The sequence below is a fragment of the Argopecten irradians genome, unplaced genomic scaffold (genome assembly GCF_041381155.1).
Source record: "Argopecten irradians isolate NY unplaced genomic scaffold, Ai_NY scaffold_0905, whole genome shotgun sequence".
In the NCBI taxonomy this organism is placed as follows: Eukaryota; Metazoa; Mollusca; class Bivalvia; order Pectinida; family Pectinidae; genus Argopecten; species Argopecten irradians.
In genome coordinates this window covers 15542-24111 of record NW_027188372.1, presented here as the reverse complement: position 1 = coordinate 24111, position 8570 = coordinate 15542, and the positions used below count along the sequence as shown (strand labels likewise).

General features: G+C 32.0%; 1 long non-coding RNA gene across 1 annotated transcript; it reads right to left on the bottom strand.

The window, feature by feature from the left end:
• Positions 1–4825: 4825 nt before the first annotated feature.
• LOC138313763 (uncharacterized) lies at positions 4826–7924 on the bottom strand. The gene is made up of 3 exons (XR_011207255.1): positions 7717–7924; positions 5902–6216; positions 4826–5613 (listed from the first exon to the last, which is right to left on the bottom strand). It is a non-coding gene; the product is annotated as an uncharacterized lncRNA (long non-coding RNA).
• Between the last annotated feature and the right edge of the window lie 646 nt (positions 7925–8570).

The following is an 8570-nucleotide window of genomic DNA, read 5'->3' as shown; positions in this document are numbered from 1 at the left end:
TAATATCTTTAACATGTGACATTAATTTAAAAGAATTTACAAAAGTTAATTGATCATTTACTTAATGTTATAAGGTTGTGCAAAACATAATTCTGTATTTTATTTCAATAGCAAGCTCGCCAAAGAGCATGAAATTGTTTGTATACTTTCTTGATTTAAGGATGCCTTTACAAAATTGCAAATGTCTTTTTCTATAACATTTATATTTTCAAATCTTCACACTTTGTATGGATACATTTTCAAAAGAACTGGCATTACAAGTGAATTGAATATCAACAGGAATAGATAAGTTTCTTTTAGATAGCAAATAGATTTACTTGCTTTTTTTCAGCAGTTTCCTTGCTTTAAAAAAGCTAACATCAAAATAAAAAATGTATATATATACCTAGATATGTATACCCTTCTAATAAATCTAATTCTGTATTATAAATAATATACCTAGATATGTTTTAATAAATCTAATTCTGTATTAAAATAATATCAACAGGAATAGATAACCTTTTAGATAATTCTGTATAAAAATAGATTTACTTGCTAAAGCTAATATCAAAATAAAAAATGTATATATTAAATAATATACCTAGATATGTATACCCTTCTAATAAATCTAAGTAGGAAGTAATTAATTAAAGGAGACATGGTGTATACACAGAAACGCAAACGAAAAGTAACTCAAAATCAACCAAGAAGTTGGTGAAATAATAGGTGAACTATAAATAACAGGTGATACGACTTATAGGAACTCAAACAGGAAAGTAGAAAAAAAAGACCAAACTACAACAACGTACTCGGCTTAACAAGAGGAACAGGCAAATTAATGGTACCAAAACTTGAGAAAATTATGATTGTTACCCCTCGAGTGAAAGATGTGCTACAACAACCGCCCGACAGAAGCATAAAAGTAAGTTACATCATAATCTTGCTTGAACAATAATTGGTAATTCAATCCTGGTCTCCAGTCTATGCCTAATTCACACCAAAAAAAAAATAAAATAAGAAAAAGTAATTAATTTCGCCTTTAAGATGCTTTGTGCAATCAGTACATACTTTCCATATAGGATATAGTGCCACAGAATTTTTTCGGGAAACAATTAAATTATTTTTCATATTTTTTCCTTGAAAGTAAAATTTAAAGCATCAAACTGATTCAAAAGTTGTAAAGGTTTGTGGAGTAAGGAAACTATATGTAACTTGAAGCAAAAATACTAACTCGACCTGCTTTCAGTATTTTGATAGTGAAAACAAATACCATATGTTCCAGCCGAGTAGCATCTTTGTTAAATAGGTAGGAATTTACGTTTGAATGTATTTGAGTTTGATATAAAATGATCATTCCATTAATGATCTTATTAAAATGATAATTTATTAATTAGGTTAAATGATAATTTATTTAATGACCATAATTATAAAAAAATTGGTTGTCACACGACAAGTTTATTGTAATTGCTTTACATTTCTATTTTTTCAGCATTATAAATGAGAAGCAGCAAAGATGGGTTTCAAATCTTGCTGATACAAATGTACAATGATTATAATACGTTCATGTATTCATATCCAAGGTTAAAAACCAGAGATAAGACCAACATAGTAAAAACTCTGGAAAACCTTCTGACGAATATTGTAACATAAAACATATGTCACACCGAAAACATATGTTTTTTGTTGACGTAAGATGGACCTCTGGTTTATACATTAAAGGCATTTTTCCCGTTCGGCTAACTTTAATTCATAGTTTTTGCATCAATACAAAGACAAATTAAACATATCATTAGACATGATTTTTTGAAAGCATGAAAATAAGGAAAATTATACTTTAATTTTAGACAGTCAGAACATTTCAAAACCGGAAGTGCATTTTTGTATTACATTATTGTATGTAAGTTTAATATGTTATTTTTTTTTTTATTTCCAAAGTCTACTAAAACAATCTGAAAATTAATTGAAGCTTTTATAACATATCAAAGTTAATTCTCCTATATTTATAACTATTTAAGAGCATATTTAAAGAGCATATATTATCGTTAGCCTATACAGAAGTACCATCTGCCAATCTAAAAATGGCCCAATATATATGTTTCTGGGTCACACAAAAGACAAAAAATGCAATATCATACCTAGAAACCTCGTGATTTTTGTAAGACGCTTGATGATTCTTAACAGATGCATAAGTGCTTTAATTCTTTTGAAACCATACATAAAAATACTGATATTGGTCAAGGAAGTAATATCAACAGTTATTTTTCCATATAACACTGGATCCTTATAGACAAAGGGACAGATCGCCTTGAAAATTCAACAATCTTTTGTCCACACTGTTAGAATTTACTTTTTTGCCCCATATAAAAATGATATACAATGTACACGTATTTGGTTTTCAAAAATTAAAATTCATTAAATCCCATAATTTTGAATTTTTTTTGTTTCACTTACGTACTGAATTGACATCTACAGTAACCTGTAGCGGTTCACTTATGTACTGGGAGTGACATCTTACTAGTACCTGTTAGGTGATATTTAAAATAAAGTGAGATAACTCCTTAATTGAATTTGTTATCAACGACAAATTAAGACCAGTATAGTTTCAAATTGATCTATCTTACTAAATCTTATTCCACTATCATATTGATTTTTCAACTGATTATTTTTATTACCACACTTTTTTCAATGCGTATTTTCTGTCTACAAGGCAGATGGTCATAACAGCTCATGCCAGTATGTGTAGAAGGATAATATTTTTCAAAAAATAAAAAAAAATATATAATTTTTTGAAGTTTATCTTAAAATTAATTGACGTAAAGAATATAGAAATTAAGTCCTTTGGAGTGAGAATGTGAATTAGTAGTTTTTAGTGATAGGGTCAGTTCGTACCGCGCCCTCCCACGTGTGCAGTCCCGTCTAGTTCGTTTTGTGTCCTGTCATTTGGGAGGTTTTTCGTCAAAGTCCTTGCAGAGTGAGTAAAAAGGATTAAAGAACTTTACTTTTCTATATTCATTAATTGAATAATATAAAATGAAAAATTTGGAAAAAAAAGAAAAAAAAACATACCCAAAAACAGGCAGCCTCACAATGACCAATTTTTTCCAAAGATTATGATTCAAGAAATTATTTTTCAAAAAAAACATACTTGTTATTGCAAGAGCAAAAAATGACCCTTCTGGCCTTCATAGACTAAAACATAAACATTACTAAATGTGTCATTTTTAGAATATGAAATTCTGAATTATTTGGAAAATGATTAAGTCAATGTAATTTGAAATCAGAGACAAGAATTTGAATTTGTTATCTTCAGTTGTGCAATGTTAAGATTATTTAGAAATAAATAGATGTAATTATATAATGTATATATTCTTAACCTTAAGACTTCTTTATTTTCAAATGGATGGGGAGGTTTCTGTTATGATGAAAAAAGGCATTCGTCTTTTTATAAGAATAAACGTGCTAAAAATCTTTTTGTCTCCCCCTTGACACTAGTTCACTAGATAAGTTCTCTTTATCCAAAAAAGTTTTCTCCTTCTACCATCATACTGATATGAATCTAGTTGCTAAAAACATAAAGATGATCCACCGCTGACATACAGTATTTTTTCTCTATCAAAAACAGGAGCAGATGAATTAGTAATTTTCTTCAGTTACAAAAGTTACTTTCACAATTACCACCATTGAAAAGTTTGAGCTTCTTTTTTTATTTCAATAGAAAAATATCTTAAAAATAATCAATTTTGTCCAGAAAGAAATCCATGGCACTATGCCTTGATATCGAATGAAGTATTGATTTTTGCATGTACCAAAAGCAAAATAAAAATATTTAATAAGTATTTTTGTATTAGAGACATACATACATCATTAACTAACATCAACAACCGTTCAAATAATAATGGGTATCGTTTATGCTCTGTCGGCGGTGGAACATCCCAGAGTAACAAAATTCAATGAAATATTTCGTAAATGATTTTTGGCACTAGTGTGAAAACTTTTTTATTAAATCGATCCTGGTAATTAAGGATCTGCTCTGGTTAAAAGTAAAATTTTGTCTGACTATACAAACGATAATCTAAAGCAATATTTTTGCAAATTAGTTGTCTGATAAGTTTAATATTCATGAAATTGACAAAAACCAAAGTTTGTTTTAAAGCAAAAATATAATACACTGACACTCGTCAACCCATATTTTTGCTCAGAACAGCTGTGTATGTCACCCCTACCCCCTAAATTTTGAAGATGAAAATACCTCGTTTTTGCCAGATTGAACGCTTCCCAGAAAAAGTTCTGATGACTGACTTTTTTCTAAGATTTTTGCAGCTCAAAGTTGTTTCTAAAACCATCATAAAAAAACAGGGGGTCAGCGTGTTTGATGTTTTGTCCAATTACAAAATGTGTTATTTTTCAGCTTTTCTTGTAAAAAATTTCAAAGAAGTTGATCTTTCCACTAAAATGTAAAAAATAAAGACCAATATGTTATAATCTCCCCCCCCCCCCCCTTAAATGCTTATCATTGACATCTCAGTGATCATAACAAAACGATTTACAGCAAAAATTAACTCAATATATCTAAAACTGTTGTTGCATGACAAGTTAAGTAAAACTATTGAAGCTAAAAAGGTGAAATTTCACCTCTCTACAAATTTAAAATGTAAAAAAAGTGCACGTTTTCAAAATGGCCCACCAAATCAAACTCATATATGAAAAATTTACAACAAAAAGAAGTCCACTTCGTAACATATTTTTTATATAGCAACTTGCTACAAATTAAATGGTGAAAATTAGTTTTTAAAAATCTTTAATTAAAGATGAATCGAGACTTCAACGAACTGAGACGGAAACCTCACCAGAGCAGATCCATTAGTGGTATTCAGTTTGTATTGATAGTGTGTATAACTCAAGTATTGACCTTAAAGTTTAATAATTCATTAACATCTTTATCTCTCTTTAATGAGTGAAAAAAAAGAAACTGACTTTGATTTACAAAATGTAATTTACTAAATTTCATAACAATACCTGAATGGAAAGGTACCGGTATCTGCCAATCACCATTTATCAGGGATCGTCTGCCATCGGGTGTCACTATCCTGATAATTGACACTATCTTGATGGTATCACTATCGAACATTTTGGATTGTCAACAGGAGTCACCAAGACTTCCTTCTTTTGAGATGAGATAAGAGCCAGGCACCAAATGAGGTGCGCAGATACTGGAGTTGCCATTCGGGTTGTCACTATCCTGGTGGTTGTTACGATCCAATGGTGTCACTATCTTCATGGTTGTCAAATTCCTGATGGTTATGGCTATGGGTTCGAATCCCATGTGGGGCAGTTGCCAGGTACTGACCACTGGCCGGTGATTTTTCCCCGGGTACTCCGGCTTTCCTCCACCAACAAACCTGGCACGTCCTTACATGACCCTGGCTGTTACTATTCTGATGGTTAATTGCCACTAACCTCATGGTGGTCACTATCCTGACGGATGTCACTAACTTGATGGTATCACTTTTCTCCGATGCCTACCGTTTTGGGTTTGCCAACAAGAGTCGCCAAACTAAAACTTCCTTGTCTTGGATTGAACAGCCAATGAGTCCAGAGCCTTGCAGAACCCCAAAAGTGGTCAAGATACTGCAGCTGTCATTGGAGAGAAATAGTGAAATCATTCAGTAAAGTGGAAATCATGATATGACATGTTTATAGTTTCTTTTAAAGATTGCGGTTACAAAATTCCACTAATAAAAGATAGCTGCATGTTAGCTACTTGGCCAGACATATTTTTCCCCAAATTACTACTCAACAAGGGTACTAGGGAAACATATATACAGATTGTATGTTGATTCGAAATAACATGAGCAATAAAACTGCAATTTAACTTTACAATTAGATGTAAGCTTTACACATGAGGTTTTATAGTAAATGTACCTGTTTGGAGCTCTGCTAATCACTAATGGTCACCATCACGGAACGTCTGCCATCGAGCATCACTATCCTGATGGTTGTCATTTTTTTGATGGTGTCGCTATAATCCTGATAGTTGTCATTTTTTTGATGGTGTCACTATAATCCTGATGGTTGTCGATATACTGGTTGTCACTATCATGGTGATCATCACAATCCTAAGATGCCAATTATTTTGAATTGCCAACAACAGTTACAATAATAAAACTTCCTTTTCTTGGGGGTGAACAGCCACTTAGAAGAGTTATGAACCTTGTAGATCACCAAAAGATACTGCAGCTGCCATTTGGGGAGAAAAAGTGAAATCAGTTAGTTTGGTGAAAAACATATGATATGATTGAACCCAGTGGTTACAAACTTAAACTATTCAAATTCAAATTAGCTGTCTGTTAAGCTATTTTAGACATATGAGCCCCAATATTCAATGTGCTCAACAAGGGGTACTAGGGAAACCTTTATTCTTGCATGAAAATTGAGAGAGATCCCTTTGTAGTTTTGATAAATTATTAATGGACACAAGAATTCCACGGAAGTGGATGTGTCGCCTGCACAGTATCACAAAAAATAGTTATTTACAGTTGAAAATATTGTTAATTATTAGGTGAAGTTATCAAGTCCCGTAACTCTTGCAATAATTGAAGGATTTTTTATTTTTTCGGGGACCCAGTATCAAACCACTTCCCAGATCTTAATTACTCAAGATATACCAAAGGATGATGGGAAGTTTAAGACTCGAATATGGCCTCAAAATTAATTCTCCAGTAAAGAACAACATATTTTGCCATATAACAGCTGAATACATTTGCTAACACATTACATCTCGAAAATATCCCGCATGTGCCAATTAAGTTCACTATGACGTCATCAACATGCAGTTTCCCCGCCATGCTTTTCACAAAAAAATCCTTGAAAAATCATACTTTTTTGAGTGGTTTTCTCTCTAAAAATGAATGTGGCCGCCTTCGTGGAGCAGAAAGAGATTTTCACACGTTGTGTATCGTGTATTTACGCATATCCATGCAAAATGTAAAAAGTTGCTCCAAGGTGGCGGCCAAATCCATTTCAAGCCTTTTCTAACCTAAAACGATGATGAATTTCAAGCAAAAATTTGGCGAAGAAGAGGAAAATTCATCAATTTGATGACGTCATAGGTGGGACACATCGTGTACATGGTTTTATAAAAAATTATGTTTTTGAATGAATTAAGGCCAAGTACTGATCATATGTACTCCTTTGAGTTGATATGACATACCAAAGTTGATGTGGGATTTATCTGTTTTGAAAATTTTTAAAGTCCCATTACTCTGAAAATATTATGGCCAATTATTGAACTCATCCGAATCACATTGATCTACAATATACCAAATGGTTGAAATTAAGACAATAAATACTAAAGCTATTGAGTGGAAACCATTGATTATATCTATTTTGACAATTTTAAGGTCCCGTTACTCTTGTAAAATATTGACAGATTTTGACAATTATCGAACTCGTCTGAATCTTATCGATATAAAGCAATGAACCTTTGATTGAAATCGGACATTAAATATTTAAGTTATCGCACAGAAACCATTTCCCAGACGACGACAGTGCAGACATAGTGATACCTAAGTATTTCCGAACGGACACAGGTCCAAGGATAAAAGATAATTTTGAATGACCCACCACTTGATGGTGATGGGCACAAAATACACACATGCAGTTGCAATAACACTGTAGTTTTAATTTTACAATTCAATTATAGCTTTTTTTAATATAAGTTTTTAATAGTAAATGTACCTGAATGGAGCTCTGCTAATCACTACTAGTCACCATTACGTCTGCCATTGGGTGTCATTATTCTGATGGTTCTCAATATTGATGGTTGTCACTATCCTGGTGGTTGTCTCTATCCTGATGGTTGTCACTGTCCTGATTGAATCACTATCCTGGTCCAGATGCTCTGCTAAGCATTATGGGTCGCTATCAAAGAATGTTTGCTATCTAGTGTCACCTGTCCTGATGGTTGTTCGCATATCTTCATGAGTATCGCACATCACTGGTGGTTGTCTCTATCCTGAAGGTTGTCACAGTCTAGATATGGGTAATTGTCCCTACCTAATGGTTGTCACTGTCCTGATTGAATCACTATCCTGGGTCCAGATGCTCTGCTAAAGCATTATGGGTCGCTATCAAAGGAGGTTTGTCCTGATGGTTGTCGCATATCTTCATGGTATCACTATCCTGAAAAATATGAAAATATTTGAAATTATTATGACATCAGGATCATGTCATGTATTGCCATTGTGAATTTTTTTATTTACAATATTTACATTTTTATTTACAATATTAACATTTTTTTTTTTTTTTTTTTTTTATTTTTTTTTTTTTTTTTTTTTTTTTTTTTTTTTTTTTTTTTTTTTTTTTTTTTTTTTTTTTTTTTTTTTTTTTTTTTTTTTTTTTTTTTTTTTCATTTTTCATAAAAACACAATTTTAATACCCCAGAACATTTATACATTTGAAAGCTGCCAAGGTTGGGGCCTTGGGGTCAGCCTTTTAAATATAAACAGATGTCCCCTCACAGGGGGGCTTTCATTCGTCACACGTTAACACTAACGATCTTTCTAACTAACTTTCTTTCTAACTTTCTTACA